This window comes from Leptodactylus fuscus, chromosome 11 (genome assembly GCF_031893055.1).
Source record: "Leptodactylus fuscus isolate aLepFus1 chromosome 11, aLepFus1.hap2, whole genome shotgun sequence".
NCBI lineage: Eukaryota > Metazoa > Chordata > Amphibia > Anura > Leptodactylidae > Leptodactylus > Leptodactylus fuscus.
The window spans coordinates 80,786,372-80,796,668 of NC_134275.1; the positions used below are offsets into that span (position 1 = coordinate 80,786,372).

At 40.7% G+C, this 10,297-nt stretch overlaps 1 long non-coding RNA gene across 1 annotated transcript; it reads right to left on the reverse strand.

Annotated features, from left to right (window-relative positions):
- Positions 1-473: 473 nt before the first annotated feature.
- On the reverse strand, positions 474-8,210 carry LOC142185075 (uncharacterized). Its single transcript, XR_012711855.1, has 3 exons — positions 8,061-8,210; positions 3,243-3,335; positions 474-506 (listed from the first exon to the last, which is right to left on the reverse strand). It is a non-coding gene; the product is annotated as an uncharacterized LOC142185075 (long non-coding RNA).
- Positions 8,211-10,297: the final 2,087 nt, after the last annotated feature.

Genomic DNA, 10,297 nt, shown 5'->3' on the forward strand with positions numbered 1-10,297 from the left:
TATTTCTATATACCATACCCCTTCTGCCATATTCTCATTTGCATTTGTTTATATCTGTTAGAACGGTAATAACTGTATCTCACATGCCATAAAATACTCTTACCTACGTATCTGGTTAAGATTTCACCCTATAACATGAAGAAAGGAGAGAGAGAATGTTAATAAAGACATCATTGTTGGTGGGATTTCTACTCTGACTGCATATTATAGCAGTAGGCCCTTTGCTTTTCTATTACAGAGCTCCAAATCCCTTGCACAGAAGTCAATAATAAATGCAAATACTATAAGCTTGTATGTTATCACAGCCACTTCTATGGAGGTAGAAGATACCAATGCAGTGTCTCCAAGATGAAAGCTCCATAAGGTTTCATTTTCAATGGAAACCAGATCCAGGATCACATATGGAGCTGTGTTCAAACTATAACTGGACTTGATACAATGTTGCATGAATACGTTGATAGATCTATGTATTACCTTTGCAGCTTCCAGTCGTCCCAAGTCAATATCTGCAAGAGATAAAAGATATAAATCTACAGTTCAAGTAAAATCGTGGCTGCATGAAAGTGAGACCTAGTATCGATCCGCCTATATACCTTCTATAACTAGTTTCATTGTTGCTGTAGTATATATTGTTGATTCCATTTTTGGGGTTCCTGCTGCAGTAGGTTTTGTCCCACTAGTTATATCTGTAGTCGGTGACCCTTCTGCTATTGTAGGCGTTGGTGGTTTTGTTGTAGTTTTTGTGTGTTGTGTTTCAGTCTCAGGTTTTGACGCCATCATAGTAATTCCTCTTGTAGAAGTATCTATAGATTCAGTGCTTCGTTTTCTTGTAGTTACTGATTCAGATTGACCTAATGTACTGGAAGGCACCACATTTGTCTTAAGACCTTCTGAAGTTTTGGCAATTCTAACTGAAGATGTCCCCTGGTTTTCAGCCATTCCTGTTGGAGCTATAGATTTAGTTCTTGGGCTCTCAATATCTCCGGGTGTTATTGTAACTACAGCCGAAGAAGATATTGAGGATGTTGTTTGCACGTCAATAGATTTTGGTATGACCGTAAATCTTCTTGGTGGATCCTCTAGCGTTGACCCATGTAGAGATGTTGGTGACGTTGAGATTGTTTCAGTCATAGCTTTTGATGTTTCACCAGTAATAGACCCAAATGTGGTTACTGTTGTAGGATTTGTTGATGTTTCTTTTCTCCCATTATCTGTATCTATACGTACTGGAGATTCTGCTGTCATTGTTGATGTCAATACCGAAATTTGTGGACCTGAAGTAAATTTTACTAAAGTAGATATTGTCGATGCAAGCTCATGTCTGGATGTTGTAAGTGCATCTTCTGCTGCTGCTTGAAAAGTTCCCAGAACTTTAGATGTTACTTCAGGTATTACAGTTGTTGCAGTTGCTCCTAATCCTGTAGATGCTATTGTAGATGATGTAGCAGGTATTGGTGAACCAGCAGTAGAACCTTTTATTGTAGACGATGTGCCAGCACCTATGGGTGTTATATGGGCATCTTCAACTGCAGTGGTCTTAGTTGCTCTCACTGTAGACAATGGTGGACTTGATGGACCTGCCGTAGATTGTTCTATTGTAGGTGATGTTGCGCCATCCATGGATGTTGTTGCAGTTGTCCTTGTTGCTGCCACTGTAGACATTTGGGGACCTGCTGTCAATTCTTCTCTGGTAGATGATGTTGTCTCAGTTATTATAGTTGTCCTTGTTGCTGTCACTGTAGACAATGGTTGACTTGATGGACCTGCCGTAGATCCTGCTATTGTAGATGATGTTTCAACGTCCATGGATGTGGCTGCAGTCTCTTCAGTTGTCCTTGTATCTGCCACTGAAGACATTGATGGGCCTGGTGTAGATTCTTCTATTGTAGATGGTGTGGTCTCAGCCATGGATGTTGCTGGAGTTGTCCCTGTTTCTGCCACTGTAGACATTAGTTGACCTGTAGTAGATTCTACTATTGTAGACAATATTACACCATCCATGGATGTGGCTGCAGTCTCTTCAGTTGTTTTCGTTACTGCTACTGTGGACACTAGTGGACCTGCAGTAGATTCCTCTATTATAGATGGTGTTATCCCAGCCATAGATGTTGCTGCAGTTGTCCCTGCTTCCGCCACTGTAGAAATTGATGCACCTTCAGTAGATTCTGCTAATGCAGATAATGTTGTACCACCCATGGATATTGCTGCAGTATTTGCAGTTGTCATTGTTGCTTCCACTGTAGACAATGGTGGACTTGATGGACCTGGAGTAGATTGTTTTCCTATAGGTGATGTTGCACCATCCATGGATGTTGCTGCAGTTGTACTTGTTTCGGCCACTGTAGATATTGGTAGACCGGCCAAAGATTCTGCTATTGTAAATGATGTTATGTCATCCATGGATGTTGCTGCAGTTGTTGGAATTGCCCTTGTTTCTGCCACTGTAGACACTGATGGGCCTGCAGACGATGTTGTACCACCCATGGATGTTTCTGTAGTTTTTGCAGTTGTTGTCGTCGTCACTGTAGACATTGTTGACCTTGACAGTCCTGCAGTAGATACTTCTACTGTAGATGATGTTATACCATCCTTAGAGGTTGCATCAGTTGTTGCTGATTTCCTTGTTGCTTCCACTGTAGACATTGGAGGACCTGCAGTAGAATCCATTATTGTAGATAGTGTTTCAGTTTCCATGGATGTTGCTGCATATGTTGCAGTTATACTTGCTGCTGTAACTATAGATATAGGTGGAGCTAAAGTAGATTCTGCAACTGTAGATGATGTTGCTCTATCCATGGCTGTTGCTGCAATTGTCCTTGTTTCTGCCACTGTAGACTTTGGTGGACCTGCATTAGATTCTCTTATTGCAGATGATGTTGTACCATCCATGGATGTTGCTGCAGTTGTCCTTATTTCTTGTACTGTAAACATTGATGGACCTCCAGTTAATTCTGTTCTTGCAAATAATGTTGTACCATCCATGAAAGTTGGCGCAGTTGTTGCAGTCTTTGTTTGTTCTATTGTAGACAATGGTGGACTTGATGGACCTTCAGTGAATTCTTGTATTTTAGATGATGGATGATGGTAAGGATGTGATGATGGAGGATGGTAAGGATGTGATGATGTGATGATGATGTGATCTGTATGTTTACCAACAGTTGTAGTCATTCTAGGTGTTGGGGTTGTTGCCTCTGAAATAAGAATTTTTGTGCCTTCGACCAGTCCTATATGAGAGGTAATACCTGTCGATGCAGCGTCTGTTCCCCATGATACTACTGTTGTGTCATTTAAGGATGGTCTACTTCTTGGTGTAGTCTGGAGAACTTCTGTCACAACTACAAAACACAAACATTTAGATCAGTTTAGTTGGGATTAACCATTTCACTGCCAAGGATCTCTGGAAATTTTGCACGTCCAGTAGCCAGAGCAATTTTCACAGTTTTGAGATGGACAAATCAAACCTAAATTGCAACATTAAAAAATCATCCAACCCCCCCCCCCCCCCCATACCTATATATTTTCTTAAAGTAGACACCTGCAGCATTGTCAGAATGCCACTTGGTACAGTATATAAACTTATGAAAAAATGCAAAAAAGAAAAAGTATATTAGTTGTTAAAAGTGGAAACCAAACAATAAATTATATGCACAAAAACTCCTAAAAATAAGAGTTCAACATGTGTAGAGTTCATACATATCACAATGGCCTACACCTGCATGCACAAGTCTTCAGAAAATCGCTAGAATTGGAAGGAACAAAAATCTGCTTTGAAACTGGAAATGTTAAAAAAGTATCATCCTATAAAATGTAGGGATTACACAACGTGAAAAGTAAGTGAACCCCTAAACCCTATATATTTTTTGAAAGTAGACAACCTGAAGATTATAAATGTCTCAATGGGTCATCAACAGCCACAGCCACCTTCATGCAACTTTGTGACAAACACAAAACATTTTTTTTAAAAATGCCCTAAAACACATATTTGCACCTAAAACTCATGTTCAATCTCACATTCATATACAAAATACATTTATAGTAATAGCTTAAGGTGTATACAATGTGTATATATACTATATGTACCACAAACATCAACTACAACAAGAGCTCGGACTCCCAAAAACACGAACACAGAAGATAGGCAGGATTTTGCTGTTATTCACTAATATGTTAAAAATCTATACCGCACCTACCAAACTGTGACTGTGATACCAAAATCTAACTTTTTTCATATTACACAGCATACCGTATATAAAAACACAATTTAATCATTCCTATATACAACCACCTTCATGCAACGTTGCAGCAAACAGAGATTGCAAGCAAAAATTGCACAAAAATTCAAATTTGCCACTAAAGTGCGGCTCAAGCAATCCCTGCCTGCAAACACAATGTACTTTCCAAAAAAACTGCAACTTGTGAGGAAATCATATATGCCACACATACCACAAACATATATATATATATATATATATATATATATATATATATATATATATATCACATACAAGTTGTGCACAAAATCAGATTGCTTCTCTGTCTCTGTGCACGCTGCAGGAGCGCTCCTTCCCCCCTCCTCTTCCTTTTACAGTTGGTAAGTTGCTTACTTATACAGGAGGGGGGACACTTTAGAGCCCTATATCTTTGGACTGCATGAAGATATCTTGATGCTTTAAAACGCTTTCATCATCTTTAAAGTGATACCAAGCCCATTATGATAGAACTTATAGTTTTGGAGTGATTCACTGTTAAAACGTTGTCGGGAACTGAGATCTGCAGTTGGATCTGAATGCCAAATAACATTTTCAACAGTGAATCGCTCCAAAAGTATAAACTCTATCATCGAGATTCTCCTCTTTAAAATGCATTTTAAATCATCAAGATATCTTCATGCAGTCCAAAGATATTGGCATTAGTAGGGAGTAGCTACATCCTCCACTACTGTGGGGCCACCCTGGGAGGATGTAGGGTTAAATGTTAGTCCTAGAGATGAGAAAATCGATTCGGCACAAATGAAACATATTTGGAATATTCAAAAAGTTTTGAATTTTAACTAAACCAAATCTTTTGGATTTGTCTTGCACAAATTGTTCAAAATGGTGGCCAATATTTTGGAAATCTTAAGAGGATAAAAATATCAGATGACAGCCTGGTGGGGTTCCCTTTAATACCAGGCATTAATAATAGGTGAACTTGGCAAGGTTTGCTTCACAAATATTTTCAAGGTTTGCCAAGAAGTGTTGGCTCAGACAAAGGTGTCGTGATGTTGACGCGGCCTACATGGCCTATTAGTCCCTGGGGAAGTGTACAACAAAAAACAGGAGACTTGATCATCCTACGCAATGTGCTTGTTGGTGGCACGGTGTCCGGGCAATTGGTGTTCTCTTGTGTCTCAGCATTCTGCATTCATGTGTATGGGTGGGTTGCAAGAAACAGAGCACCAGGTGAGCATGTCTTCTTTTTTTATCCTGACCCCAGTAAGTTTTCCAATTAGAGCAAAGAATCCCCTCAAGCTTGTGACTCTCCTCCATTTACACTATTGGAATGACAGAATAAAGTGCTTTGGGGTGTGGCAATGCCCAGAAGGGATCTGTTTCCAGCTCAGCCTCCTCCACAGATGATTGACATTTTCTCTATGGTACAGGTTCTTCTGAAGTAGATAAAATCCTCCCAGCATCCCCAGGGAAGTATTACACTTGAATCATCGTCCCTCTAGCCATCAACCAAATATATGGCCGCTGACAAGGTCACCTCCCGTAAAACAGTAATATTACAGTTTGCAGTAGGGCACCTCACTCCTCCCTTCCATTTCCCAAACAAATTCACAGACCCCATGCTGAAGAATGAGCATCACTCTGTAGAGCCATATTTGCTCTCTCTTTGTCTCTCTTTGGTATAGGGCAGTCCGGCTTGTGTTAACACAATATTAAAGAGGAAAGATATCAGCAATGATCTTAGAGACACTATCGTTAATTTGCAATGGATTATAAGGCCACTCCCAAACAAGTTGTTCATTCTACAGTGAGGAAAATGATTCACAAGTGGGAAACATTTAAGATTGTTGACAATCTTCCAGGAGTGGACATCTCAGCAAATTCACCCAAAGCTAGAGGTTGCAAGAACCCTACAGCTACATCTCAATCTCTAAAGGCCTCAGTTGCTAAATGTTCAAGTTCATGGCAGTACAATAACAAAAAGGTCATGGCACATGAATTCAAGAACATGGCACCATGAACATGTAGCTGAACAAAGCATAAAACTTCTGAAACTTTGGACAGTCGAGAACAAAGTAGAGATGGTTGGCCATAATGTCAAAAACACAACACAAACACCTCATACGGGCTTTCAAAAATGGTGATGGAGAGGATGATTTGGACTTAGGACCAGGGTTCTTGCAATCATTGAGTCACCCATGAACAACTGTGTACACCAAAGTATTCTAGAGTCAAATATGAGGTCATCTAACACAATGTTGGCTGAGACTGGGTCATGTAACAAGACAATGACAGGAAGACCGGCTGATCTACAACAGAATGGCTGAAAAAGAAAAGAATCAAGTCCAAACCTCAACCCAAATGAAATGCACTGGTGGGATCTGTAGAGAGCTGGTCATGAACAAATGCCTACAAACCTCAATGATCTAGAGGAACATCATAACAAGAGTTGGCCAAAAGTCCGTCAGGACAATGTAAGAGACTGATAAAGTCATCCAGAAAACCATTACTCCAAGTTATTGCTGTAATGGAAGTTTTATCTATTGATTCATGGGGGAAAGAGTTAGAACTTTTCCTTTTCTCCCAGCTGTATATCCTTGTATAGCGTGTATGTAGAGGTCCAGTGGGTGGTGCTACTAAGCTATTGAAAGCCTTTCTACATAAATGTGAATGTAGAGATCACTGTCAATCAGAGCGTAGGACCGCCCACTGGACTCCTAAGCCCAATGACTACAGGAATTAAAATGAAAAAGGGATACTTTATGTTTTCCTACAAAACTATACATCAGTCTGCTCAGCTCCTCTTCTTCTATCAGAGACTCAATGACTCTCTTTAATCTGGTCACAATAGTAAAAAATAAATATATCAATGACTCTATAGAACTACGGACATGGATAACCATTATTATATTCTAATAGACAACCATTAGGGTCACTGTCTGAGCTTCAGATCATGATGGAGTCGGTTGAAACATACTGGACTGAGAACTTCTAGAAGTTGCATTGGTTTCCTTAAATTTCTCCTATAGTAATAACAGAACTACATACACAGAGTAAACCTTAACAGAAGACCACCGCTTTGAGAAGATCACCCATGGTCATGACAGAAGTAAGTATTATATAGTAAACCTCAACAGAAGTCCACTGCTTTGAGAAGACCATCCATGGTCATGACAGAACAAAGTATTATATAGTAAACCTCAACAGAACACCACCGCTTTGAGAAGACCATCCATGGTCATGACTAGGTGATTCATTTAATATACCCCTATTCTTAAAGACCATCCATGGTCATGACAGAACTAAGTATTATATAGTAAACCTCAACAGGAGACCACTGCTTTGAGAAGACCACCCATGGTCATAACAGAACTAAGCACTATATAGTAAACCTCAAGAGAAGACCACCACTTTGAGAAGACCATCCATGGTCATGACAGAACTAAATATTATACAGTAAACCTCAACAGAACACCATCGCTTTGAGAAGACCATCCATGGTCATGACAGAACTAAGTATTATACAGTAAACCTCAACAGAAGACCACCGCTTTGAGAAGATCATCCATGGTCATGACAGAACTAAGTATTATATAGTAAACCTCAACAGAAGACCACCGCTTTGAGAAGACAACCCATGGTCATGACTAGGTGATTCATTTAATATACCCCTATTCTTAAAGACCACCCCTCTAAGGGACCAATGTGAGATTATGGTCATCATGTCAAAGAGAATTCACTGTAGTACAAACATAACAACATCATCATAGTCAACCTAAAAGTCCACCCAGTAAATATTAAGCCCAGACCCTCCTTTAGACCATGCCATGTCATATTTTCCCATTTTACCTGTGTTCTGTAGAGTCAGACATGTCATACAAGTAATAATAATCCAATTCGACTTGTTCCTCTTCCTATTGTGGTCCAATAATGCAAGCGGAAGATCCATGGTGAATAAGAGTCAAGTCTACAGAGTCATTGGTGCATCATCCAACCCTGAGGAGCAAATACCCTTTCCCTCATTGAAGCCTTTCTTATATGGCAGAGAGGAGCAGGTGGGCTCATTGCGATTTATTTTTCAAGTGTTTCTTTCTTTGCCATATTACGTATGGAATGAAGGGAGAGCCTGGGGCGCGACTGCTTGTAGGTGTCTTACTGTATAAACATGTTGAAACTTAGGAAAATATATCAGTTACTACTTAGATTTTAACGTTTCTTACATTCTACCTCCAAAAAGTAGATTTGTGCTATAAATATTGCGAGTGACCAGGGGTATATACATCAGAATGGGGTCTACTAGCAAGGGATCTGCTTCACAGCTTATCCATATTCCTCACTAGAGATGGGAGAACTGACTTATACCAAGCCAAGATCGACCCGGATATTCCAAACCGAAACTAAAATGGTCACTGCATTATATTATACTGTTATAAGAGTATAGGTGGAGGCCAAGACCCCAGAGTAGGTGGAGGCCGAGGGGAGTTGAGAATTTAAAAAAAATAAATTTAAAAAACCCCACTTATACTCCCTTTCTGTTACCTTTTTTGGGCCTCCTCATGGTGTCTGGTGCTCTCCTGGTGACCATGGAAGACAGACTTTACAGGAGTGCACCAGGCGTCACCAAGCAGGCAGAGACAGAGCGCTCTGATAGTGTCATACACTATGTCAGGGCTCCTATAACACTGTCAGGGCTCCTAGCAACCTATCTATAATGATAGGTTCCTAGGAGCCCTGACAGTGTCATACACTATGTTTTATAGATAGGTTCCTAGGAGCCCTGACAGTGTCATACACTATGTATTATAGATAGGTTCCTAGGAGCCCTGACAGTGTCATACACTATGTATTATAGATAGGTTCCTAGGAGCCCTGACAGTGTCATACACTATGTATTATAGATAGGTTCCTAGGAGCCCTGACAGTGTCATACACTATGTATTATAGATAGGTTCCTAGCAGCCCTGACAGTGTCATACACTATGTATTATAGATAGGTTCCTAAGAGCCCTGACAGTATCATACACTATGTATTATAGATAGGTTCCTAGCAGCCCTGACAGTGTCATACACTATGTATTATAGATAGGTTCCTAGGAGCCCTGACAATGTCATACACTATGTATTATAGATAGGTCCCTAGGAGCCCTGACAGTGTCATACACTATGTATTATAGATAGGTTCCTAGGAGCCCTGACAGTGTCATACACTATGTATTATAGATAGGTTCCTGGGAGCCCTGACAGTGTCATACACTATGTATTATAGATATATAGTCCTAGGAGCCCTGATAGTGTCATATAAACTGCACATAAAAATTAAAGGACCCCTTCAATAACACCTCCTAGATCTGAAGAAACGAAATCTTCTCATTCAATACTTTTTTCTGTACATATTTGAATGTGACGACAACAGAATCACACAAAAATCCTCAGTGGAAACAAAATTTATTAACCAATGGAGGCCTGGATTTGGAGTCCCTCCCAAATTAAAGTGGAAAAAAACAGTATGGGCTGATCCAACTTTGATGTAATGTCCTTAAACCCTGTCAGGATGAGGCTGAGTAGTGTGTGTGGCCTCCACGGGCCTGTATGACCTCCCTACAACACCTGGGCATGCTCCTGATGAGGTTATGGATGATCTCCTGAGGGATCTCCTCCCAGACCTGGACTAAAGCATCTGCCAACTCCTGGACAGTCTGTGGTGCAACATGACGTTGGTGGATGGAGCAAGACATGATGTCCCAGATGATCTCAATCAGATTCAGGTTTCGGGAACAGGCGGCCCAGTCCATAGCTTCAATTCCTTCATCTTGTAGGAGCTGCTGACACACTCCGGCCACATGAGGTCTGGCATTGTCCTGCATTAGGAGGAACCCAGGGCCAACCGCACCAGAATATGGTCTCACAAGGGGTCTGAGGATCTTATCCTGGTACCTAATGGCAGTCAGGCTACCTCTGGTAAGCACATGGAGAGCTATGTGGCCCTCCAAAGAAATGCCACCCCACATCATTACTGGCCCACTGCCAACCCGGTCATGCCAAAGGATGTCTCCAGACTTTGTCACGTCTATCACATGTGCTCAGTG